At 41.5% G+C, this 26,326-nt stretch overlaps 1 protein-coding gene across 1 annotated transcript in view; it reads right to left on the reverse strand.

The window, feature by feature from the left end:
- Nucleotides 1-2,493: 2,493 nt before the first annotated feature.
- Nucleotides 2,494-26,326, reverse strand: part of gramd4a (GRAM domain containing 4a) — a 471,921-nt gene continuing 448,088 nt past the window's right edge. Inside the window, exon 21 of the transcript XR_014272293.1 lies at nucleotides 2,494-5,325. The gene's annotated coding sequence lies outside the window, so the exon portion shown is untranslated. The remainder of the gene's footprint in view (nucleotides 5,326-26,326) is intronic.

The raw sequence follows: 26,326 nt of genomic DNA on the forward strand, positions 1-26,326 counted from the left end.
GATTATGTCTATATCTGAGAACAGACTTTGCAATAAATGCATAAAAACTTTGGACTCCCCCCCCCCACTTACAAAGTCAGTGTTTGTATTCAGGCCAGCTCACAGCATCTAAACTGACACACTGACTGAAAAACCTCTCAGCAGGTTTACCACATTTAGAGTGAGAGGAGCTGGTGTTGCCTGCCAATCAGCTTGCTTTATTGTGACTGCTTCTAAGGGCTTGGCTTCAATCTTGATTGAATTCAACTAAATCATTTCAACTTGTAACTAAATCACACTTTTGCCATCAAGCCCATTGTTATTCTGAGGCACTGTGGATGACGTACAAATCACACACAAAGCTTTAATGTGAAATAAATTATGTGTGCAGTGTAACCATTCAAATAAAATAAAACTAAAAATCGTATTTGATTAATGAGTGTGTCATTAAACTACATAGTTTAGTTTAAGATACACAAGGCACTGTGATCAAAACAAAGCTTTATTTTATATTGTACTTTTATTTTTTTCACTGCAGTTCGTAGTCATTTACAACTAATTTCTCTAACAGTTTCCTCCACAGCAAACAATGCTTCAGTCTTTCCAGCAGGGTGCCATGCTGTGTGCCCTGCTTGAATCTAATATCTCAAAGAGCATTTATTTCTATGAAGTGTGTCATGTTGCTGATTTATCACCTTTCTGACCTTTACTCCTCGGACATCAATTACAAAACTCAAAAGCTCAAGAAATTGGCATATACACACACACGCACACATATATATATGTAGAAGAAAGAAACCGCAAACAGTAAAAAAAGTAATTTGTGTCACTATTATGTCACTAACAAAGCAGGACTTTTATCCTTTTTATACTTACCTAGGACTTAGCATATGTCTCTATGTGTAGCTTTCTAATTATGATTACTAGAGAAAGCTAATAAATAAAAAACAGTCTTTTTTTTTTTTTTAAATGTGGTCATTTCCTGCTTCTAAAAATCAACATGAAGCCAGAAAAAAAAAAACACTATTTTTGAGGATTAAAAAAAACTGTAAAAAATAAAATGTGTATATTTATCTATCTTTACAATTTATGCTTTCCAAGAGTGCCACCTCTTGGAAAAAATACATTGATTAGTTATCATTAATTAAAAATATTTATATATTCTTAAGAATCCAATAGTGGGGGAAAAAAATCACTTGACCACTTTTGAAAGGTACCCACCCTCCCAATAGGGAAAAACGGCATAATAGAGATACCACGCAAGAGTATTTTTTTGTGAAATGTACACATTTTTCTTCTGGCTGCAGCTCACTGATTGAGCAAACTAGTGTGTCTCATTTGACTGGTCAGACAGATCCCTACAGTATGTTTCCAGCAAGTCTTATCTACATGAAGCTATAGGGGAACCATTATTCAAAGTCAGATCCTGGACTGGAGCTCCAAGCATGGAGCATGTTGCTCAGTATTCAGTTGGCTGGTTATCTGACAGAAGAATAGATTGCGGTCCAAATGAATAGATAATAGAGTCCAACAAGAAACATGAGAAACCTTTTGAGCCGCTAGAGTGAAAAAGAATTAGAACTACTTCACTATGTTTCAGCAGTGTATCGTCGGATTACAAAAACCATATTATTAAAATTATAACATGGCAAGCTGACTCAGTTTTCATTCCTCAGTGAGACAAGATGGCCCAACGTGATATTGAAGTAATTTATCACAACAAACACAGAAGGAGGTTTGTATTTGGCACCAATACATGTTTGGGGTTTTTTTTCCTGTGATTTGGGACCAAGTTATCTGACTCATGATCAAACTTTGCTGAGGTTATCTTGACTGGTTTTGGCAACTGTGTGGATGGAAACATCAATGGGGATTTGCAGGTAAAAATCTATGTGAGAACGTAAAGGGGTGAATGCAAAGACAGATAACCCTCATCGGGTATGGCTGCAGTTTCACTCAGAGCTTAAACACTAGCACTTTCTAAGATAGCCAGGTGGTTTTCATGGCTCAATCTTGATTGGACCTTAAAGACCCCCCCCCATCACATTAGAAGTGTGAACAACAGTGTGCTGGCCTTTTCCTTTTAAACAAGCTTTTGTTGCTTTGCCATGCATCAAGAACGTAATGTGCATATGGCTCGTTGCTGTTTTGGCACAAAGAGGCAAGTGTGACTTTTTCTGGCTGAAAATGTTCAGAGGATAGAGAGCCCTATGGCTCTCTGGCTGGGGACTGTGATTGAGAAAGGCCAGCTGGCTTACTCCAGGTCTGGATGTGAACTGACAGGAGAAATATGGTCTTGGATATTGCCAGAAGGGAAGGGGGTTCTGGGAGAGATATCTTTTAGCTGAGGTTGGCCAACGACACACTCAACCATTCGTGGCTTAAAACACACGGATGGGTGAAATCACCCAGCTACATTTGAACTCATTTCACCCTTCCCAAATGATATGAGCGGAGTACTCAGTTCTGCCATTGTCTGTGCAAACAAAGGAGATTTGAAGCCACTTGCAGAAATAGAGGCAGTAATGGTTTTATTTGCTGGTAAGAACAATAAATCACAACACATCAGGTGCAAAGAAGCACAAGCTTGCAGCAAAAACAACATATTTCAAGCTTAATTATTCTCCTCAGACATGCCGCTCGAGAGAGGAAACCTCATTAAAAGTTATTATACACCTCATGAACATGGGGCAAACAAGTCCAGGCAAAAGAGACTGGACTATTAACCCATGTTTTAATACAGTACCATTCCCCATTATTCCTTTTGTTGCTGTTTGTTATTTGCCCTTGAAACAGACACACAGTTATTGCCTCTTTCAATAACTGTTAGAAATAATGAAATACATTAGATCAATTACCACCTGTTGTGCATGAGGATAATGACACAGTGTATTATAACACTATAAAATAGCATTACCACTGCCATATTCATTGTAAACAAGAGTCACGTTCTTTGCATGCATTACTTGTGTGTTCCTCATATTCTACAGTAAAAACAAATTAATATTTTTGGATTTCCACGTATTTGGTAATGCTTTGCTTAGTCTGCTTTTTAAATAATATATCAGATAGACAGAAACATCCACATCTGGTCTTATGTAAATCGTTAAAATAAACTAGTTCTGATGGCTGGAACATTAGGATTTCTCACAGCGGGTGTTTAGGCAGTTTTCAAATCACACTTTGTAGCAACGTCCGCATCCCCCAAATGTAACTGCCTTGATTGAGTGCACTGACGTTAAGTTAAGAGAGCCTACGGATGATGAATTGGTGTTTCTGTGATTAAAAAATAATGCTCCATCACTGTGCTAATCATTTGCGATGCAAAAGTGGTTCTGACAAATGTGGTTGCCAGGCATGTCTGCTACTGCGTCAGTCCATTTAGCAGCATTTTTAGACGCATTTTAAATGTATTACGCTTCACGCAATGGTAAGCTCTTAAAAGCCCGGTTCCTCTTTGCTCCAGTTGCAGCAGACAGTCTGCAACACTGCACACTGCCATACCCATATGTAGGTGAGTATGCACCATTGGTTTCTTAAAGAGAAGTAAATGTATGCAATCAAGCAGGGTGAAAATGTTCAATCAACCCAAGACCTGCAATAATAGTCTGCTTTCTACCATATACCTCATAACATGGCTATTAAAAAAGTGTGCAGGAAAATGTGCCATCAGTTGCACTTGTTAGAAGTCACTGGATTTGTTTTTATTTTGCTGTATGTCTAAATGCTCATTTCTCTGTCTTGGTGTTCACCTGAACAATGCTTCCTTGCTGAGCTGTAGTGCAAAAAAGTAACAAATGGGGGATTTGGCTTGTCTGTTTCATTGTACTGAAGTTTGTCACTGTATTTAGAAAAAATTAGGAATTTTACAGAGGACTGTGGATTGCAGTTGGATTCACCTTGCATTGGACAAGGTGAATCACTTCTTATCAGATGTGTGAATAGAGTTTAAGACTGCTAAAACCGAAACAAGATAAACAAAAACATCTAATGCATCGTGCACAACAACTGCTCATTTTCTTGTGTTAACCCTGAGATAAACTGGCGACCTTTCTGGGTTGTACCCCAGCTTTTGTCCTGTGTTACAACCTGCCACAACCCTGAATTGGATATGCATAAGAGAATGGATGGATCTTCACTTTTATGTGACTTTTGATTAAAAGCCCAACGCTTTTGAGTATATGTCAGACAGTAAATATGCAATGTTGCAGTCCTTATTATTTCTTGTTTGCTACTTACTTTTCTCAAAGATCTACGGTTTTCTATACAATAAAATCATATTCAAAAGACTTTAGGCAAATTAGGAAATGAATTTTGTAATTTTAAAAAGAATTTACATCTTGAAGCCCTTCCAATATAGTATATTCTTCATTATAGTCACTGCTTCACTGTCTTTTTCTTGGCGAAATTCCCAAGGCAAGGCAAGTTTGTTTATATAGCACATTTCATACACAAGAGTAATTCAAAGTGCATTCTCCATCTGTCTGCTTTACATAATGCATTAATGCATTAAAGGGAGACAGAAAAACAAAGCAAATTAAAAGAAACACTTTTAGAGGAAATTATACATTTCAGAGCAGGGACAGAAACAGAGAAAAGGAGGGTAGTGTAGATTTTTTAAAGAATATTTAAGCTTTTAAAGAAACACTTTTAATGAGGACTTAAAGGTGGTCAAACTCTAACCACTAGAATATTGTTATAGCTCTGTGGTGTTCAGACAAGTGTTACACATGATTATTATTCCATCAGGTTGTCAGTTTACTGGTCAATCTATGTTACTACCCGCGCCTAACCTAATAAGCTTTAACTAAAAGAAAAGATGGCGTGAACAGGCAGCAGGATGTGAAGTTCAATCATTAGGAGAGGCTCAGATTAGAGCCACTGCTGGTTAAGGTGGTTCAAGCATCTGACACAGTGGCCTCTTTGGTGCTTCCTAGGTGAGGTGTTTCAGGCATGTCTAACCTAGCAGAGGCTCATGGTTAGACCTTGGACATGCTAGACATGTTATGTCTCTTCGGTGAATTGGGAATGGATAAGCATGCTGTTGAATCTGATGGTTAGGTAGAGTTCTTGTCAGCTCTGCTTAAAATTACCTGCCCTCAAATGGACGGACGGACTGACAGGTGGGTGGATGGATGGATGGATGGATGGATGGATGGATGGATGGATGGATGGATGGATGGATGGCGTTCAGAATCAGAATCGTGTTTATTGGCCAAGTATATGTGCAGACACATACATGGAATTTGGGTCCGGTGGATGGTGGCTCTCAAGCACAGCAATATAAATCACACACACACACACACACACACACACACACACACACACACACACACACACACGTGTCTATATACACACATTACACATACATACACAAAGCTGTGTAAACCAACTATAAATAACGAATCTAAACTTATATACATAAAATACAGAAATGAAATGAGGTGGAATGAATACTACAGAATGTACATAAGGTGCAGCTGCAGTCTGGCAGTGGGAGCAGTGTGACAACTGTTAAGAAGGGAGATGGCGAGGGGAAAGAAACTGTTCCTATGTCGGGTGGTCCTGGTCTGCAGGCTTCTGTACCGTCTGCCAGAAGGCAGCAGATCAAAAAGTCTGTGTCCAGGGTGTGAGGGGTCTGTGATGATTTTCCCTGACCGTTTCCTGGTTCTTGAGAGATACAGATCCTGGATGGAGGGCAGGGGGGCGTCGATGATCCTTTCTGCTGCCCGTACAGTCCGCTGCAGTCTGCTCCTGTCCTGTTTAGTGGCTGCTCCATACCAGACTGTGATGGAGGAGCACAGGACAGACTCAATGACCGCAGTGTAGAACTGGATCAGCAGCTCCTGTGGAAGACTGTACTTCCCCAGTTGTCTCAGGAAGTACATCCTCCGCTGGGTCTTTTTGAGGATGGAGTTGATGTTGGTCTCCCACTTCAGGTCCTGGGAGATGGTGGTACCCAGGAACTTGAAGGTCTTCACATTTGACACAGGGCTGTCTGATATGGTGAGGGGGAGCAGACTTGAGGGATGTCTCCTGAAGTCCACTGTCATCTCTACAGTTTTAAGAGTGTTCAGCTCCAGATTGTGCTGACTGCACCAGAGTACCAGCCGCTCAACTTCCTGCCGGTATGCAGACTCATCACCATCCTGAATGAGGCCAATGACAGTGGAGTCATCTGCAAACTTTAGGAGTTTAACTGCCGAGTTCTAGGAGGTGCAGTCGTTAGTGTAGAGGGAGAACAGTAGTGGTGAGAGGACACATCCTTGAGGGGCACCAATACTGAGGGACCGAGTTTCAGAGGTGATCTCCCCCAGCCTCACTTGCTGCTCTCTGTCTGTCAGGAAGCTGGTGATCCACTGACAGGTAGCTGGTGACACGCTGAGCTGGGAGAGTTTGGAGGAGAGAAGTTCAGGCACTGCCGATAGAGTTCAACAGAAGTCAACTAACATGTGAAACAGACGTACAGATCGCAGGCAACAGTGTTCTTCTGGTAACCAAGGAAGAGAGGCTTTTTGCTGATCTGCCTTTTTTCCCTTTAAACTTATCATATAATTTATTGCCTAATGAAAGAGCTAATCCTCAAACAGCAACAGAAAAGGCAGCGATAGGCAGGACTTGTCCTCTGGTTGAAGGGCCAGATGACTGTGCCATTCACCACTAATGACTGCATTTAATATTGAAGATTATAGATATTTTTCTGGATTCCAAGTTGGAAAACAATGTTCAGGTTGCATCTTTCAGTGGCAGTATGTGTCTCTAAACGGTTATGCTTTTCCTTAGTTTATCCCTACGGTTATCCTAACCTGTAAACACAAAGATTATCCTTACAGTACCACAATAGCTCCACAATATGAAAAGTTTAAAGTGAGACGGATGGATGTATGGATTCAGCTCAGTTTTAGTTATATAGTGCCAATTCACAAGAAAAGTCAATTCAAAGTATTTTATGCTGCAAGGTAATGACCCCACTGTACAATATCAGAGAGATAACCCTAACAAGAGAATCCTCTGAGCAATCACTTAGCAACAGTGGGAAGGAAGAATGTCCTTTTAACAAGAAGAAATCACCAGAATAACCAGGCTCAGCAAGGGGGAGCCATCTGCCACCATCATTTATGATTAGAGAATGAGAATGAGAAGAGTATGCATGGACAGACAGAAAAAGGGAATTAGGAAAAAATATATATATATAAACATGTGTGACATGTGCAATACATCATCTTTTATCACTAGATTTATTTATCTCTTCTCAATGAATTTTTCTCTTCATCTGTCTTTACAGAATGATAAAAAATTGAGAACTTGTGTTTATTCTTGTTATATATGCATAAACTGTAAGTATTCCAGCTCCGGTGCTGTACATACTTTTCAGTTTATAGAAACTAGAAATAGAAAACTAGGACTTTCTCATTGCTCTCGCATTACTTACCTCAGTTGCTGCCAAGATGTGTTTAGAGCCAACAGCCATTACAATATACACACACACTATCACTCCTGACATAGTTTTCATTATTCATATTTCATTCCTGATTTCCTGACAACTTCTGAGCTTGTCAGTCTGAATGATTTATTCATGCACGCTGCCAGTGGTTTGTGGGAACAGTTCACCTGTTTTAACCTTAATACTAACTGGCACTAGAAGCTACACAGATTAAATGGTTCATACAGTGCACTCTAAAGGCGAAGAAATATGATAATCAATATTTAAATATCAATCCTACTGTGTCTGCACTAGGCAACGAATGGGCTTTCATTTACGTCCAATCGTGGGAAGGCTCTTCGCAGTGCTGCATTACTGTATAGACAAAGCTATCAATGGATGTTTTTTTTACCCATTATGCACATGGCGATTTAATACATACTATTATTCTTGCAGTGAAACATACCAAGCAGTGATCAAAATGGAGCCACTTCAAGAGTCTGTCTTTGTAAAACACATAAATGGTTGGCTGATCAACATCCTTCAACAGACCCCGCTTTATTGTACAATAATTCACAGACTCATTGCCATGGATAAGAGGGTTTTACATAATGCCGCTTGCTATTCATTCCAAGAACAAAGTGGAGCCCCTCCTCATGTCTCACTCCCAAATCTGCGGGTGAGCTCGTGATTAATGTGTAATTGACTTGATGAATGGGTTTCCTATTTTGTGAATCCATCAAAACACTGCTTGATTAAGCGTCCTCTGCGACTCTGATTAAAAACCAGCAAGATCAGCTTCATTTAAACACAAGCACGGACCCATCATGTTTCAAAATCTGGTCACGCCCACTGATTATCTCCTTGCAATGTAGGGTAATCAATGCACGCGGAGGCTGGGGTATCGAGGGTTGACATAGTTGTGGTTGTAGGGGATACTTTGCAGGCGATGCGGTGGAGAGTCAGCCCAGTTTCAGCAATCAGTCATGCCAAAAGAAGCAGAATAGGATAGATAGGGGGCGGAGGAGGAGATGGATAGTGGAGGGTAAGAGTTTGAGAGGTGAGAATAAGATGGAATGGGATTCAGACACAGACAGGGGGAGATGGATACAGAAAGTAAAACAGTGAAGAAAGTTTGATAGGAAAAGCAAGGAGCGTGCAAGCAAGTGCATGTGTGAAGGTAGAGATGAAAAAGAGTCACTGACAGAAGAGATGATGAATACATGTGGATATACGGTAAGAGGTATTACGAACAGAAAGGCAGTCGAGACGCTACATATGACTCTCACCTCCTCACATCTTCTTTCTCTGAGAATCTATGCCTAGTCCTTAATTTCAGTTTGCAGCATGGTTGCAAAATGGTGTTTTCCAGGGTCTTACCTTCAGAGCTTGGAGTGGGAAAAAAAGATATGGCATAGCTGGCAACTTCAGTTTCCTGTAGTACAGCAAAGGTAGAATTTGAATTCAGTTTCACTGAGCCATATGGAGGTTGTTTTGAGGGCTCAATTCCCAAAGGGAGTTATGTTCTGTGATTGTGAAGAGAGCAGTGCCATCACTGTAAATAACAACCAGTGGGGTGTTATTTTTACATTTGATCACAGTGCAACAGGATAACAGGGATACAGTGTTTTCTCAGACAATGACTGGGGTCCTCATTTACATCAAGGACTGTATTTGAAGGCGGGCTGGAATTAGAGTCAGGCTTATGTCTGCAAGTTGCTCTGTTTCACTTGAGTAAGTGGTCATGTTCATGCAACGGTGGCTCATTCCCATTTGCTCTTTTGAATTTCCTGTCTTAAGCTGATTATATCAAAGCAAGCAATAGTTCACTAGCTTGGCACATAAATGAGATTGTTCTGAGTAACTTTATTCCTTTATCCCACTACACATACACCAACATCAAAACTGGGTTGGTCATCAAGCAACTATGTGCTGCAAGAGTGAGCAAATAAATAAAACAGACTAATTCACGGAACATCAAACCATATTTTTTTCTTAATGTTCAACCTTGCTACAACCCCCTCACCCAGGGTGCTAGATTACTATACAAACTCAAACTGTTTCAACTAAAAGTCTTTAGTGCTTTGGGGCATTTCATTTTTTTAACAAGGCTTTTATTTTGAAACATATATACACACACATGCAACAATCCGGTCGTTAAGTGATGACGTGACGAATCCTACTTCCGGGCCTAAAGTAGTCTGCGTTTAATATGGCTTTTGTGTTGTTAACATGTTTAATGTTATGTATTTTCTTCTATTTAATCTCAAAAAGCTCCTAAAACAGTCAGTGATCACTGTTGACCTCCCTCTGCTTTTATTACCGCTAATCATTTATTTAAGCTCAGTTTTTAAAACCTTAGGATGTAACTACAGCCCAGCCCATGCAGCAGTATATGAATGACTAACCTCGTATTGTGGATGGATTATCTCAGTTGTTCTCCTGGCTGAAGTTTGGTCCTTTTACAGCATCCTGCCATGCGATTACATTTGTTCCTGACCAACGAGAACACTCACGTTAACTTTTATCGAGTGGGAAAAAAAGTTAGCTTGTTTATATTATGCTAACATAGCCGTGTCGCTAGCGGTCACGTAGCACATCATTATATACAAGCTAGCCAAACTTCAGTAACCCTACAAACGTCACTGCTGTTTAGTTTTCTGTCTTCATTTATGTTGGAAGTGATAACAGAGCTGTACGTTTTAATTTGTTTCCAAAACCCCGCAGTCAGGACATGCTATATTGTATTTAGATAGAAGCTAACGAGCTAACTTCCTGCTAACTTCTAACTCCATTAAATGTCATAAATTCCGTTTTCATGGATGCCTGGATGTTAAACTCAATTGTTACACCTGGTAGAGCAGAACGCTGATCATTTTATTAAAGATGAAAGACTTTAGACAAACGGTTAAGGAATGTGTATTTATGACGACAATTTGTGACTGGTAAACTTATGATACGTACGATGGTTTTTCGTTCTACACGGTGCATTTCAAGGTCCTGCACCCATCCGTCGGTAAACTGTACCTGGGCTTGTTGCAGTGACCGGAAGTTACTAAACTTCATGAGTGTATGCACTCACTCCAAGAACCGTATGATTATAAATATGCATATAAATATGCTAAGATGAGATAGCTGACTTCATCTAACTAGCAAATGTTGTCCAGGCTACGTTGGTGATACAGTTTTTTTTAATGTGTATGATATTTTTGTCATGCGATTTTAAAGCTGGTCCTACAACCGCATCCAAGAATAACATGCAGCTTATCTCAGAACTGTCGGTGAAAATTATTCTTGGAGCTAGGTTTAATTGAGCTGCATTTTAAAGAGGTGCAATTTCACAATTTGTGTATATTTTCTAAGTTCACTATTTTGTCATGTGTTGAGAAAAACACAGATTTTAAAATTACATGGTCTAATATTTACATTTAGCATAACTGCAACATTATTTTTTCATTTTTTTTTTTTAAAGACTCGAAAGGACTTGAAATTCAAAGTTTCAGACTTGTGACTTGACTCGGACTTTTACACCAGTGACTTGAGACTCGACTCTGACTTGCCTGACATTACTTGAGACTTGACTTGAGACTTGAGGATAAAGACTTGAGACTTACTTGAGACTTGCAAAACAATGACTTGGTCCCACCTCTGGTTATATCGGGTTAAGTTCAGGACTCGGTGCAGGCCAGGCAAGTTCTTCCACACCAAATTCACTTATCCATGTCTTAATGGACTTTGCTTTGTGCACTGGTGTGCAGTCATGTTGGAACAGGAAGGGACCATCCCCAAACTGTTCCCACAAAGTTGGTAGCTTTAAAACTGTCCACAATGTCTTGGTATGTGGACGCATTAAGAGTTCCTTTCACTGGAACTAAGAGGCTGAGCCCAATGACTGAAAAACAACCGCACATCATAATCCCTCCTCCACCAAACTTTACACTTGGCACAATGCAGTCAGACAAGTGCTGTTCTTCTGGCAAACAGCAAACTCAGATTCGGCCATCAGATTGCCAGACGGAGAAGCGTTATTTATCATTCCACTGTTCTAGAGTCCAATGGCGGCGTACTTTACACCACTGCAAGATACACTGAAATGTCATGTAAGGTTGTCAGATATAAACACACATATAGATTTTGGCATATGGTAAATACCAGCAGCATATCTTATGGCTGCAAATTCAAGATCAGCACTCCTTTATGACAATAAGTAAATTTCATATTTTTTATCAAAGACATGAAGTGTTTTCAGTTTATCTGGTTTGTTTGTTTTTTTTTAATCTATTGATAGTTTCTAAAAAGGATGTGTGTAAATCAAAAAGCAGCAATTTCTTGTTTCTAAACTGCACACAGATTGTAATTCATATTTTTTGGCAATGTTTAAAAGAGCGCTGAAAAGCCATCATTCAAGAAATGTAATCTTTGATTAGTAAAAAGCCCTTGTTGATGACAATATTATTTGTCTACAACAAAACGAGACTCATGCGTATCCCGGTTTCTCTAATTCATTCACTTTGTGGTCTACTCACCCAGTTTAGTTTCCGGAGCTTTGGAGATAATGAAACTTTGCCTCATCTCTGCATACAACAGCATTCATTAACAGTCAGAAGAGCATTAGCGGCAGAAAAGCGTTTCCCTCCTTTTTTCTCACCTCCCCTTCAGTTAGAGGTCTTATTTTCTTGGCAGCCATTAGTCATTCTCATGTTTTCCTGCCTCATCTCTAGTTGTTGATGCTGTTTTCATTTGAATTTCAACCTTTAATCTGACAAACTTCACAGCCCCTCTTTTGCTTTCAACTTCATTCTGTTTCTGCGCCTCTATTTTTACTCTTTTTTTTTTTTTTTTAATTCCTTTTTCTCTCATACTCTCTTTTGGTCTATCATCCATTCTCTCGTCCCCACCACCCACAAACCACTACTCATACTGAACATCAAACAGAATCCATTTTCTCTGGAGAGCAGGAATAGTGCTTGATCTCTGTTTGACAGCTCACAAATGAGCCTGACCCCTTGTATACAGGACACACGTACTAAGATTCCCCACGCAACCACAAGTGAAGTGCGTTCGGGACCTTTGTCATCAAATGAGAGCTCAGCTGGCCTGTTTGCTTTCAGGCACATGGACCGATTGTGTTTCCCTGCTGAGGTGCAATTTCCCAGCAGTATGAACTCTGAACCTGTGGTATCAACTCTGACCCCCAGTGGTGGAATGGATGGGAGGAATGAAGAGGATAGTGGGTAAAACATGCAAAAACAAAACATTTAAATTATGTACGCCAACACTATACCTGCACACGCTACATTTCACAGTTCAAATAGTGTAATCTGGGCACCAAACTGTAAAGGCATATGCACTGTACACTGTGCAAAAGCCAAATGGCTGCTCTCTGGGACTCTAAGTGTTTTAACCATTCCAGCGCACACACAGTATATCAAAAAGAGCCCTTATACTCTTTAGTGTAACTTTGCAATGCAATCTTCTGTGTAATTCAGGCCTCTTTTTTCCCACCACAGCACTAGTATCATTGGAGCTGTGTCACTGTGACATCGTTTCACTGTGCCTCCTGACACTAGGTTCACATGCATGAACAGGTCCCAATGCACTTCGGCGGTGTTGCAGTGAATGAAAAATTCATGGGGAACCCTGGCAAAAATCCAGATGCAGTTTCATCCCATAAATATTTATCTATGGGTTAACTATTGTGTTTGCAGTTGAGGAGGGTGAGGGAAAAGGAACAACGGGGGCAAAGAGGTCGCAACCCCAAATAAATTTCTTTTTTCCAGGCGAGTGACTAAAATAGTCCATCAGCTTAGATAGACTGCACCGAAAAAAAGTTTTTCTCAACTATTGTTCAAACGTTTCTACAACAGGTATTTTATGTGAGTGAAGAATTACTCAGCCATTATTTTATGAGCTAAAAGCAGATTAAATTGGTTATCCACACAGAGTTCAATTAGATTTTTTTTTTTTCATTTTACATCATTTTGACTTTGGAGTGTCTGTCAGACAAGCCAGATGGACAATTCAGACCCAAAGTATCACTCTTTAAATCTGAATTAGCTAAATCCTAATAATAGCATGCTTAGCACTTACATTTCAGATTTTTAGCAGCAATGAAGAATAATTAGTTACATTTAAAGGAAAGGCTAAGATTTCTTTTTTTTAAAACCTTTATACATGTTAAAGAACGACTGAATTAAAAAGTGAAGTTTTACTGAATTAACTAAACTAGTTAGTACACCATTTGGTGATACAGCCTAAGGTAAGCAGGTTAGCCATGCCTTCATCCTCCAAACACATCTTGCCTGAAAGCTAGAATTTGACAAACAGCTTGTGTATATCTTTAAATTTCCAAAGAATGATAACCAGAAGAAAAAAAAAGCAACACTAATGTGACTGAAATGACTGCAAAGTGAAAAAAATAATCCACACCTACAGTTCCCTCTAAGCCAATGTTCCCTCTAAGCTGCGCGCATGCGCAATTGCGCACTGTTGGCACGGTCTCTGCGCACAGAAAATCTGCATTGCGCACACAAAAAAAAAAAAATCTAACCTGAATTGAAATTAAAATAAATTCGTTAGCAATTCTGTTTTGCAGTGTGAGTCAGTAAGTGACTGGCTGCTCCAGTATGGGATTAGAACAATGCCACCTTATCCCATAGTCCACCCAATGATGCGATTCACATTCGTATATACGCAGCTAATCAACGTTGTTGACAGGCTATGACAGCGTCCTTATGTGCCGACACCGGTGTTTTAGCTAGCAAAGCAGCGTGGCTGATGTAGAGTGAAGTTACGTTAATGACAACGTGTACAACCATTGGAGATGTGAGCAGGACAGACGGAACAACTGACGGAAAATGTGTGGACTTTATACCAGTTTTTAAATTGTGTTGATAGGGCACGTAAAACCAGAGTTGTGATAAAAATATGCAATGTTTATTTTTTTTCCTGAATACTATCGTTGTTTATATTTATTGCAAGAAAAAACAGTAAAAACAGCGTTTTATAAGGAAAGTGCTCGAAAGTTCAGCTGGAGAAACCAGAGGAAAAGTCAGTGGATTTTAGTCTGGAATGATGAATCGACTCACCACATAAGACTTATTTGGACCAGGAAAAAAAATGCCAACAAGAACAGTCCATCAATATAAAAAAGCTTCCTGTCTCTTCCTGTGTTATGAAGTTCAGTAATCGAGTGTGAAGGACCTCGGCTAAGAAGACAACCACAGACCCAACACAGCAGGCCAACAGTTTAAGAGAAAAGAAATCATGTTAAAGCTCTGAGAGCATGACACAAAATATGTGGTCTGATGAAACGAAAATTGACCTTCAGACTGTGTTATGTCTGACAGAAACCCACCACACATACCTCATCATTCATCTAACATCAGCTTACTGTGATGCATGCAGGTGGAAGTCTCAGGCTGAGGCTGGGAGGCGGGTGGTTGTGCATCCTGTGATGACTGAAGGAGACAGAGACAGAGATGGGAAAGAAAATAGATTTTATATTGTTGATATGATTTAGATTCAATCAGGATCCTCTGTGTATGACACAAACCATACAACAAAATAAACAGTGGATAGTTGAGTACAAGAACTTAAAGGTCTGAGTTTTTCAAGCCAAAAATACAGATATGAATCTTACTAGGAGTCTGCACCATGCATTAAAATAGCTTCGCACAGATGCTTGTTGCTTGGCAGACGTGCAGTTTGTGGTCCACTTGCCATCTTATGTTTTTGGTTTTCATTTCCAGCACGTCATTATGCAGCTTTAAGTACAGACTGATGACTTATGAATCTCAAGCTGGCAAAACTCTTCACAATGAGACATGACAGACGGTGGAGAACTTGCAATATCATTTTTACTGATTTAACTATCTGTGTAATATATCTGCTTTAGTAAGTCATTAAAGGCAGTTTTGTAAATTAGTGAATATTTTGTGGCAATATTAGTAGCTGCATACACATAATTGCTTTAAAAGCTCAAACTGAATACCAGAATAAACTGGCCCAAAATGATTAGCATTTCATTTCATTGCAGAGGGGTAGACGTCCACTCTTCCACTTGTGAAAAATAGACCCTTCCATGCAGAACTAGTCCTCTGTGGGGAGTTTTTTTTTTTTTTAACGCTTTTAAATGTTTAAATTTAATGCTTTTTAAGAAGAGCAGCACAATAATGGCAGCTACTGCACTGAACAGAAGACAGATATCCATGTTTTTGGTGTTGATCGAGCAAATGTTAGCGAAGAGGAAGATGAATGAATCGTCAGTTTAAGCATGTTTCACATGTACAAGAAAACATAATGCATTAAAATCACGTCTAATATAAAGAGTTGACCCAAAATTGTCAGTTAGAATGATTTAAATTAGAAATAGAAAATATGTACATGAAAATACGAGAAATAGATCAAAGGCTAAAGATTGATACATAATAGCAGTTATGGTCCAGGCAGAAATATAGTATATAAGCAGCTATTAGATGTATTGTCATTCAGTTTAGTGCAGATATTTACTGCCCTGCTTACTGACTCCTAAAGACTTTTCTGTTGAGTGTGAACTTCTTTTGTGATGACTGTCACGGCCTATTTTATTTATAGCCTATCGCACATTTAAACAAAAGTTCACCCAAAGTGCTTTGGAGACGGGAACATTTACATTCCAGGTCTCCAAAAATCCCAGTTTGAAAATACGTGAAAAGATGAAAGATCTGTTTCCTTTTCATTAAAATTTGTTCAAAATTAGTAAATTAATGATGCTTCACCTAATAAGTCATAACAGACTGCATACATATAAGTTAACCAAAATTTGCAGTATGGCACAGCACCAAGTATAAGCACATCGGACTCCTAGCATGACTGCTATTTTTTTTTTTTTTTTACATTTCTCTGAAAAATACTTTAAGATATAACCTAAATCTCAGCTAAATGTAGATAATAATTGTGTAAAACATCATCATGCAACATATTGTACATGTTGTGGATGCGACTGTACTGAGAAGCTGAGAGAAAAACCTGGAGAACTAAAGATTGATTCAGAAGAAGCACTGAAGGTAACATTTACATATTAGCATTTATGCTGCATGCCAGAAACAGCAGCTTCTGGTCAAATTCAGCACATGCATTGAATCTGCTTGCTTTCACCAATACGGCCGATCTATTCCATGGAGTTGATTTCGGGACTTCACATAGATAATAAATGGTGTTATTTACTGAAGGGAGGCCACTGTGGAGCAGCAAGAGGAGATGGCTAAGAGGCTGGCAGATGTGTGTGTGTGTGTGTGTGTGTGTGTGTGTGTGTGTGTGTGTGTGTGTGTGTGTGTGTGTGTGTGTGTGTGTGTGTGTGTCAGTGGCCCTGAGCTAAACTAGCCCATCCTGTTTCTGCTAGGCCGGCTGTCTCACTCCGCCGAAAGGGGTGGGAGAGCATACTCCTCAACATAATGCCTCCCGGGCGTATGCAACTGCAGAGACACACACACAAACACACAGACAAAAAAAAAAAAACACCAAATCACTCTCCTACGCAGCATCTGTCCTCTGCTGGATGAAGCAGGCCATGAGGTGCTGTAGTGAAGAGTGGTTCCAGCAACGATTTGGCAAACAGGACCAACAAAGGGTGTGTGCGTGTTCATTTCTATGCACATATGTGCTCTGTATGCTTGCTTTTTACACGTGTTCACGGACTGCTGTGAGAGTCTGTGACCTGCATGTATGGTTTCTACATTGTTTTCATTTCAGATCTTTACGCATGCCTGTATTTGATCTCTGTTTAATGGCATTGGCTGGTGTGTGGGTGTGTGTGCGTTTATGCCTGGCTGTACTGTCTGTGTGCACGTCTACATTTGTGTGTATTTTGCGGCTCCATTTTGGCTCAGGGCTTGCAGTAGTGAACCCCCAAATGGGAGGACACAGAGCTGTGCCATAGAACACTTTAGCTGTGTTTAGCACACAGTTCAAGCTGACAGATAGCTGACTGCCAGTTTGTCCGTATCCACATGTACATAAGATAAGATAAGATAAGATAACCTTTATTAGTCCCACACGTGGGAAATTTGTTTTGTCACAGCAGGAAGTGGACAGTGCAAAAGTTATGAGGCAAAAATTAGAATACAATAAGAATAAATACAGTACACAGCTGTACAGAATAGAATAAAATACTATATACAGTAGAATAAAATAAAATAAATATACAATAAGATAAAAATAGAATACAAATACAAATACTATATACAACTGAGTAAAAATACAACGATGACAGAAAGGATTATTGCACTTAGTATTATTGCATATGTATGGATGTGTGTGCTTGATCAGTTAAAGTCTTTATTATGGAGTCTGACAGCAGTGGGGAGGAAAGACCTGCGAAATCTCTCCGTCCCACACCGTGGGTGCCGCAGTCTCCCACTGAAGGAGCTGCTCAGTGCTGTCACAGTCTGCTGTAGGGCTGCCACAAACGATTATTTTGATAGTCGACTAGTCACCGATTATTTATGCGATTAGTCGACTAATCAGATCATTCATCCACTGGACGTAAAACTACAGCTTATTGCACCAGCAGCATCTGCTCTTATATAACTATCATTAGCTTACAGCTTTAAGCTTTTAAGGTGCTAACTAAAAATAAAGACAAGATGATAGTTTATTCAATTTTAATGAAATTTGCAGATTGTTTCGGTAAAGTTTAATAAACTCCTTGCTATCTAAAATATAACAGGACACCGGAGTATATTCTCCAGCATCTCACACTTCTGATAATCAGCTGTCTGCTTGATGTTTATTCAGCTGTGTAAAAACTATAACTTTAATCTCAGCCAAACCGATTTACTCAGGAACAAATAAAATACAAAAAAAAAAAAAAAAGCCAAACAACAACATTTTTAATTTATCTAAGTGACTCATATATATTTAACCTGAGTCGCGAAAGACGGCAGTGGGTTTGAAAACAATTTGCCGGGAGTCCGGTGTTCTCACGGCGCTAGTGACCTAGCCCCCGGCTAGCTATCGAGCTCGTGGGTAACAGACGTCTCCGAAAACGTCGGAGCGCTTTTGAAAATATGTGGTGTCCTGATAAACTGAGCCGATATTTGAGGTTTACACAGCTACATTCTCGCCTGAAAATATGTTAAACGTTTATTTTGTGACCCAGAAAGAATAATAAGAGTAATATTAAAACTAACTAGCTACCGCCATTGTTGGAAACTAAGCTGGGCCGCGCTATGAATTCTGGGACACAGCTGCTTCTTCTTCTTCGGGGTTTAACGGCAGCTGGCATCCTTGTACATGCTGTGCTGCCATCTTCTGTTTCAGTCCGTTATTACACTCTTAAATCCTGCTATTATTCCTGCGTCCTTTGCGATCTTACAAAGCTTCAAACGACACGTCGACTATTAAATCAGTCGTCGACGATTTTGATAGTCGACGTAATCGTGACTAGTCGACAAATCGTGGCAGCCCTAGTCTGCTGCATGGGGTGGGAGATGTTGTCCAACAGGGATGACAGCTTAGCCGCCGTTCTCCTGTCACTCACCACCTCCACTGGGTCCAGAGGGCATCCTAGAACAGAGCTGGCCCTTCGGATCACCCTGTTCAGTCTCTTCCTGTCCCCAGCAGAGATGCTGCCGCCCCAGCAGACCACACCATAAAAGATAGCAGAAGCCACAACAGAGTCATAGAAGGTCTTCAGGAGTGGGCCCTCCACTCCAAACGACCTGAGTCTCCGCAGCAGGTACAGCCTGCTCTGCCCTTTCCTGTAGAGGGCGTCTGAGTTATGAGTCCAGTCTATTGTTCAGATGAACACCAAGGTACCTGTAGCTGTCCACAGCCTCAATGTCCATACCTTGGATGTTCAGTGGTTGCAGTGGAGAATGCTTGTGCCTGCGGAAGTCTACCACCAGTTCCTTGGTTTTACTGGCGTTGATCTGGAGGTAGTTCTGCTGGCACCAGTCCACAAAGTCTTGGGTCAGACCTCTGTACTCCTTGTCGTCCCCATCAGTGATGAGGCCGACTATTGCAGAGTCATCAGAGAACTTCTGCAGGAAGCACTGGGTGGAATTGTGGGAGAAGTCTGCAGTGTAGATGGTGAAGAGGAACGGAGCCAGAACCGTTCCCTGTGGGGCCCCCGTACTGCAGACGACCCTGTCCGACACACAGCCCTGAGTCCTCACATACTGTGGTCGGTCGGTGAGGTAGTCCAGGATCCAGGTAGTGAGGTGATGGTCCACTCCAGAGTTCACCAGCTTGTCCTTTAGAACCGAGGGAAGAATGGTGTTGAAGGCACTGGAGAAATCAAAGAACATGATTCTCACAGTGCTTCCAGCGGTCTCCAGGTGAGCGAGGGAACGATGTAGGAGGTGAATGACGGCATCATCCGCTCCAATGCCAGGCTGGTAGGCAAACTGAAGTGGGTCCAGTGATGAGCTTATTAGGCGCCGAAGCTGAGCCAGGACCAACCGCTCCAGGGTCTTCATCAGGTGGGATGTCAGAGCCACCGGCCTGTAGCTGTTGAGGTCCTTGGGGCGTGAAGTCTTTGGCACTGGTACAACACAGGAGGTTTTCCAGAGCTGTGGGACTCTTCCCAACCTCAGGCTCAGGTTGAAGAGGTGCTCCATCACCCCACACAGTTGGTCCGCGCAGGACCTGACGACCCTCGAGCTGATGCCATCTGGACCCGCTGCCTTCTTGCCATTAATCCTCCTCAGTTCCCTCCTAACCTGGGTGGTTGAGAGAGACAGGCTGGAGCCTTGTGTTGAGTGTGTATTGGATGCTGCAGTTGGGGGTGGGGGGGAGTGAGCAGGGTGAATAGAGGAGGTGTGAAGTGTCTGAGGTGGAACAGCAGCAGTGGGGGTGGGTGAGTCTGCAGCCGATGTTGCAGACTGCCTCATGGCTGAGTCAAATCTGTTGAAGAAATGATTCAGTTCATTTGCCCATCTCACATCCCTCCCAGGCAGAGAGTTCTGCTGTTTGTGGCCCGAGATGGTTCTGAGGCCTCTCCAGACTTCACCAACGTTGTTTTGTTGAAGCTGGTTCTCCATCTTCTGCCTGTAGCTCTCCTTCCCATTCCTTATCAGTCCCCTCAGCTCTCTCTGCACCCTTTTCAACTCCTCTTTGTCTCTGGATTTGAAGGCCCTCCTCTTCTGCTTGAGGACGGTTTTAATTTCTGGGGTAATCCAAGGTTTGTTGTTGGAGAAACACCGTACAGTCCTGGTAGGTACAGTGTTATCCACACAGAAGTTTATATAGTCAGTAATGCATGTAGTAAGGCTGTCGATGTCCTCTCCGTGGTCATCACAAATCACCTCCCACACAGTCGACTCAAAACAGTCCTTAAGAGCCTCCTCGCTCTCCTCTGACCATCTCTGTACTGTGCGGGTGGCTGGTGGCTCCCTGCGCACTAAGGGCTCATACACAGGGACAAGGTGCACCAGGTTGTGATCAGATCTGCCCAGGGGAGGGAGAGGTGATGAACTGTATGCCTCTTCTGCATTGGCATACAGTAAGTCCAGTGTTTTATTGACTCTGGTTGGGCAGGTCACATACTGGGTGAAGGTGGGCAGTGTGGAGTCCAGTGAGGCATGATTGAAGTCCCCTGATATTATGAGAAGGGCTCTCGGTGATTGTGTTTGCAGTCTGCTGACCACAGAGTGGAGAGAGTCACAGGCTGCATCCGCGTTGGCCGAGGGGGGGACATACGCTGTTATCGCGATAACTCCCGGGGCAGGTAGTACGGACGCATGCTAACGGCTAACAGCTCAATGTCTCTGCTGCAGAGTTGCTCTTTTACAGTGATGTGCCCAGGGTTACACCATCTGTCGTTCACAAAAACTGCCAGTCCCCCTCCTTTCCTCTTACCGCTGTCTCTGGTCCTGTCCGCTCGCAGCAGCTGGAATCCCGGTAGTGTCACGCTTGTGTCCGGAGTTAGCGATGTTAGCCACGACTCCGTTAGCATCATGATGCTACATTGCCGGTACTCCCTCTGTGACCAGGTTAGCGACATGAGCTCATCCATCTTATTGGGCAAAGATCTTACGTTTCCAATAATTACAGAAGGAAGAGATGGTCGATAACGTCTCCTTCTCGGGCGACGGCACTCCTTCCCAGCACGACACCCCCGTCTTTTCCTCCTCAGCTCGCTGGGAATATCGGGTCTGTCCGCCGGCAGTACCGCTGCAGGACGCAGCGCTAACAGCTGATCCTTACTGTAAACAAAGGATCTCTGCTCTGGGTCCCCAGACACGGGTGAAAAAAGTAGTGTAGCCAAGTACAGGATAGGGTAGGGGAAATTAAAGTAAGATGGAGAGAATGGGCCAATAGCTAGATTCGCAGGAGGGATAAAGGGAGTTGCGTGGAGAAGAATGACTGGAGCCACAGGTAAAGTTGCTATGAATTGTATTAAACTATTTAGCAACAATTTAACAGCATTTTATGAACAGGAATGAAAACATAAAATAAAATACAGTGACAGCAATAATAATAACAGTCAGAATCCTAGCTGAGCTCAGATATGTCAGTCTTGCCGGCTTAATAGTCAGTGTTCAGTCAAGTCAAATCCAACAGGTCAAAAGTTTGTGATTGGTGCGATTTCGTCCTACCGCACTGTTGCAATTGTTCGTGAGAGAAGAGCAACCTGCCCTTCTGGGCCAACTCAGAATGGCTGTGGTTCGGTTCGGTTCAAAGGGAAAGGCTCGCCATCTTCCTCGTCAGGAAGAGATCCAGGTCTCACGATCCCATAAAAAAACCTAGCCTGTAAACAACAGGACTATTACTAATTCAGTTCACACTCTAATGATATACATGGCCATATGTAAATAATGTAAGTGCTATAACAAAACAAGCACAAAACATTAATTCTAATTTCTAACTATAGTCTATACAGTGCATCTTAATCATGAATGCAATCTTTAAATCACAATCAGCTTATTCTATCGTCAAGGTGCACATTTCTATCAGAAATCAGAAATAAACCATAAACTATGGTAGATTATTTTTTTACAGTATTGCCCTTTAACTGAATTACAGGAGCATTGCTTTACACTGCATAGCAATGAAGCAATATATTATTTACACTCAATGTACAGAATAAAATTACCAAAAGAATATACAAAAACCCACAGGCTGTAGTTTTACAGTATGTGGTAACGTATCAGCACAGTAAGAATACACACGGACATCTATCTATTCCTGCTGTGACAAAACAAATTTCCCACGTGTGGGACTAATAAAGGTTATCTTATCTTATCTTATCTTATCCAGTGCCGCTCGAGCATCAAATGTAACAAAATAAAGTAGATTCATGACCTTTAAGATCAACATTAACTTATTCCATCATTTAATTTTAGTGCATTTAATATTCAACAAGTAATACTAGAACATCATCAGCACACAAGCTGAGTGCTCAAAATGGCTGAACTCAGTGAGAAACCCCGTGTGTTCTCCCACAGTGAAAACGTGGTCAGCTACAGCTATGAGCATTAGGCTAGTTAGCTTTTCAATTAGCCTGATCCGCCCAGTTCCAGTTTAACTCACCAGCACACTTCTAATGTTCAACTCTCAGAGAGGATCTTGTTCAACTCTCAGAGAGGATCTTGTTCAACTCTCAGAGAGGATCTTGTTCAACTCTCAGAGAGGATCTTGTCCACTTCATCCGCTCCCGCGCAGATCTACAACATTGAAATCGGGCCATTATATTCCCTGTTAACTTCTTGTTAGCTTTTTAGCTTCAAGGTTAGCTTAACAGCTTCTGACTCACCGCGATGGTTTCAAGGTCCGAAATGTTCACAATAAATCAGGTCCGTTTCTCCAAGGTCCATGCAGATCTCCGGTATGGATATTTGCTCAATTTATCAAGTTAATAGTTATTTTCCAGCGAAAAGCTTGGCGGTGAAAATCAGTGATGGTCTCGTGCACCTCCGTCTCTCTCTGTGTCTGAGCACGTGACGGTACAGAGCAGGGGAAGGCGGGGCTTGTTCCTTCCTAACCAGTAGGGGTGTTAAATATACTCTTTGGGTTTTATTCTTATATTTATAGTATTTATCTTTTATTATTGATTTATTTTTGATCAACTCAGTGATTAACAGAGTAATGATAAATCCCAATTAACAATAACATGTTGTAGTGCATTACTGAGTCGTGTAAACTCACTGGGTTACAGTAGAAATAAACTGAAAAAAACGACCAGGACTAGCACAAAACGGTAGAACATGGTTGCAGAGTCTAATTACTAATACGTTAGTTATAAAAAAAATTACGAGAAAAAAGATAAGAAAGAAAGAAACTCAGAATGAGCAGAGCTGCTGTAACAGGCTGCCGCACACGAGGGGCGCCATAGCAACAGTAGCAGCACCTAAGCTCTCGCTTTTGAGTCACTGCTTATACTGAACATGTTGGTTTATGTTAAGCAGGAGAAGGTTGCAAACAGTTTTCCACTGTAGGCTTATATATCTACAGTTCTTTCATGTTTCAATGGATTTCATGTGTGTCTTTGAACCTGTGACCACTATTCAAAGCGTAGTATTCAGTTCTGAAAATGTTCTAAAAGCTGCCAAGCATACATTTTACCTGCTATGCAGTACAGTGCTAAGTACATACAGTGCATCTGGAACATAACCAAGGCATTTTTACTTGTTCCACATTTTATCATATTACAGCCTTATTCCAGAATTCATTCTTCACCCCAAAATCTGTGGGGCAATTTATCCCATCCTTTGCTTTAGAACCTCTCAAGCTGCATAAGATTGGATAGGGAGCATGAGTGCACAGCCACACAGAGATGTTCAAGGACACTCACAGAGCGGTCCTAAAGAGAGACCTTTGTTATCTTTGTTACAGAAGCTCTGAAGCAGGTTATCATCAAGAATGTCTCTCTACATTGCTGCATTCATCTTCTGTTGACCTTAACTAGTCTCCAAGATCCTGCTGCTGAAAGCCATCCCCACAGCATAATGCTGCCACCACCATGCTACACTGTAGAGACGGTGTTGGCCAGGTGATGAACACTGCCTAGTTTGCTCCAAACACAACGTTTGAATTCAAGTCAAAGCCTTTTTTGTTTCATTAGAATATAGTTTCTCTTGGTCTGAGAGTCCTTGAGGTGGCTGTCATTATGTGCTTTTTATTGAGGATTGGCTTCCGCATGGCCACTCTACAAGGTTAGTGGTCTAATGACATTGATCGTGTTGCGTAGACACAGTCGTATCAAGGTTCTTATCATAACTTGGCAAGAAAACTGCTGTAGAACTATTCTCACTCAATCAAGCCATTCATTTTGAAAAACCAGAGGATCTTTATGCCACGACATCACGAATACACTTCTGGTAATTGCCAACTTTGAATCCCTGACTTCAGACCAGCATAATAAGCATTCTCTGATGAAGACAAAAAAAAAATAGTGAGGTATATAATGAGTGACTAAAGATATTTTCCATCGAGCATCTGAGATGTGAATAGCACCCATGTTATAGTAACACACACATTCAGGTCCTCAGGTATTCAACTCCAAGATCTGTCTGATTGCAGCAATTTTCTTCTCTAAATTTCTGTCTGTCTAAATTATCCATGATTTGTTTTCCCCATTTAGTCTTCCTCTACCGCTTCTGCGCCTGTCTGTCTCCATTTGTATTTGACTTTTTCTGTCTGTCTCCCGTTCCGTCATGTCATTTTGACTCAAACGCATCCCCTCTACCACCCCTCCCTCCTTTTTCTTTTTTCAAATCTCCAGCCAGTCCACACCTGCTTTGTCTCCCAAAGTCATCCTAATTAGTGTTTAAAGCTCCCGCTCCCCCACGGCGAGGTCGTCTGTGCCCGTAAGCCACCGCTGCCTCGTCTTCGCCATGCCAGCGCTAATGAAATAGCCCTATCTGCTGACATCAATGCTCGTGCGTGAGGGTGTGTAAGAGAGAAAAGAGACCACTCGCACATCATTAACAGCATTACCTCAATTACAGAGTCTGACAATGAGAACTAGCTGAGAGAGATGGGGAGTGAGTGAAGCGTGGGGGAGGTCGAGCAAATGAAGTAACTCAAATCGTAGCCTGTCGAAACAATGCAAACAGTAACTTTACATATAAAAAGGTTATTTCCTCCTTGGGTCACATCTTTTTTTCTTCCCCACTTTTAAAAAGCATTCATATTCAAGAGTGGGTGTGATTGAATCCACGCTGACACATCACTGGGATGGAGATATTGCAGCACATGCAAGCGAGTATTTCTGTAAGGTGGTCCGCATGCAATCACACCAGCTCAATGGTTTCTCTGTCATCCTCGATCTTGTTGCATGACAGAGCTTTCTCCTGCCTCCTCAACAACAATAACTAGATTTGACTCTTGTCATGATCTTCCAGCCCCATGTTCCTGCTCCCTCTTTTTATATATATATATATATATATTTAAAAAAAAAAAAAAGGGGGGGGGGGGAAGAAAAAGAAAAGATGACCTGATGTCTGTCTATTATTTACCCCTGAATTTCCTCTGGGAACAAGAAACAAAACAACAAAGGTCGGATAAAAAAGGAGCAAAAGGGGACATGATGGAGTTGGAGGAGACACTAGCTGTGGGGAGAAACAGTTACAAATCAATATCGTGAATCTGTGGGGATTTGAAATGATGCCCAGGGACAGTTTAGGAGCAGCACATCCGCTGCAGATTGTGTGTCTCACCCAAGGGGCGAGGCAAGTCAGGGCTGCTCGACCACCGCGCTCAACAAATCAATAGTCCTGCATTTTATGTGTGTGTGTGTGTGTGTGTGTCTGCCTGTGTGCGATCTGCCCACAAGCTCAACGTCCGCTTAACAGAGAGAGCCAGGTGAAGTGTGTTGGGTGAGAAAATTGTGCAAACAAGGAGATTGTTATGGGAGCCGGGGGCAAATAAATGCTGCGGTAAAGGTTAGGTGCTGTGCTGGATGAGATCTTTTTTGTCTTCTGTCTTTTCTTCTATTGG

Source organism: Aulonocara stuartgranti, assembly GCF_965226115.1.
Source record: "Aulonocara stuartgranti genome assembly, chromosome: 17".
In the NCBI taxonomy this organism is placed as follows: Eukaryota; Metazoa; Chordata; class Actinopteri; order Cichliformes; family Cichlidae; genus Aulonocara; species Aulonocara stuartgranti.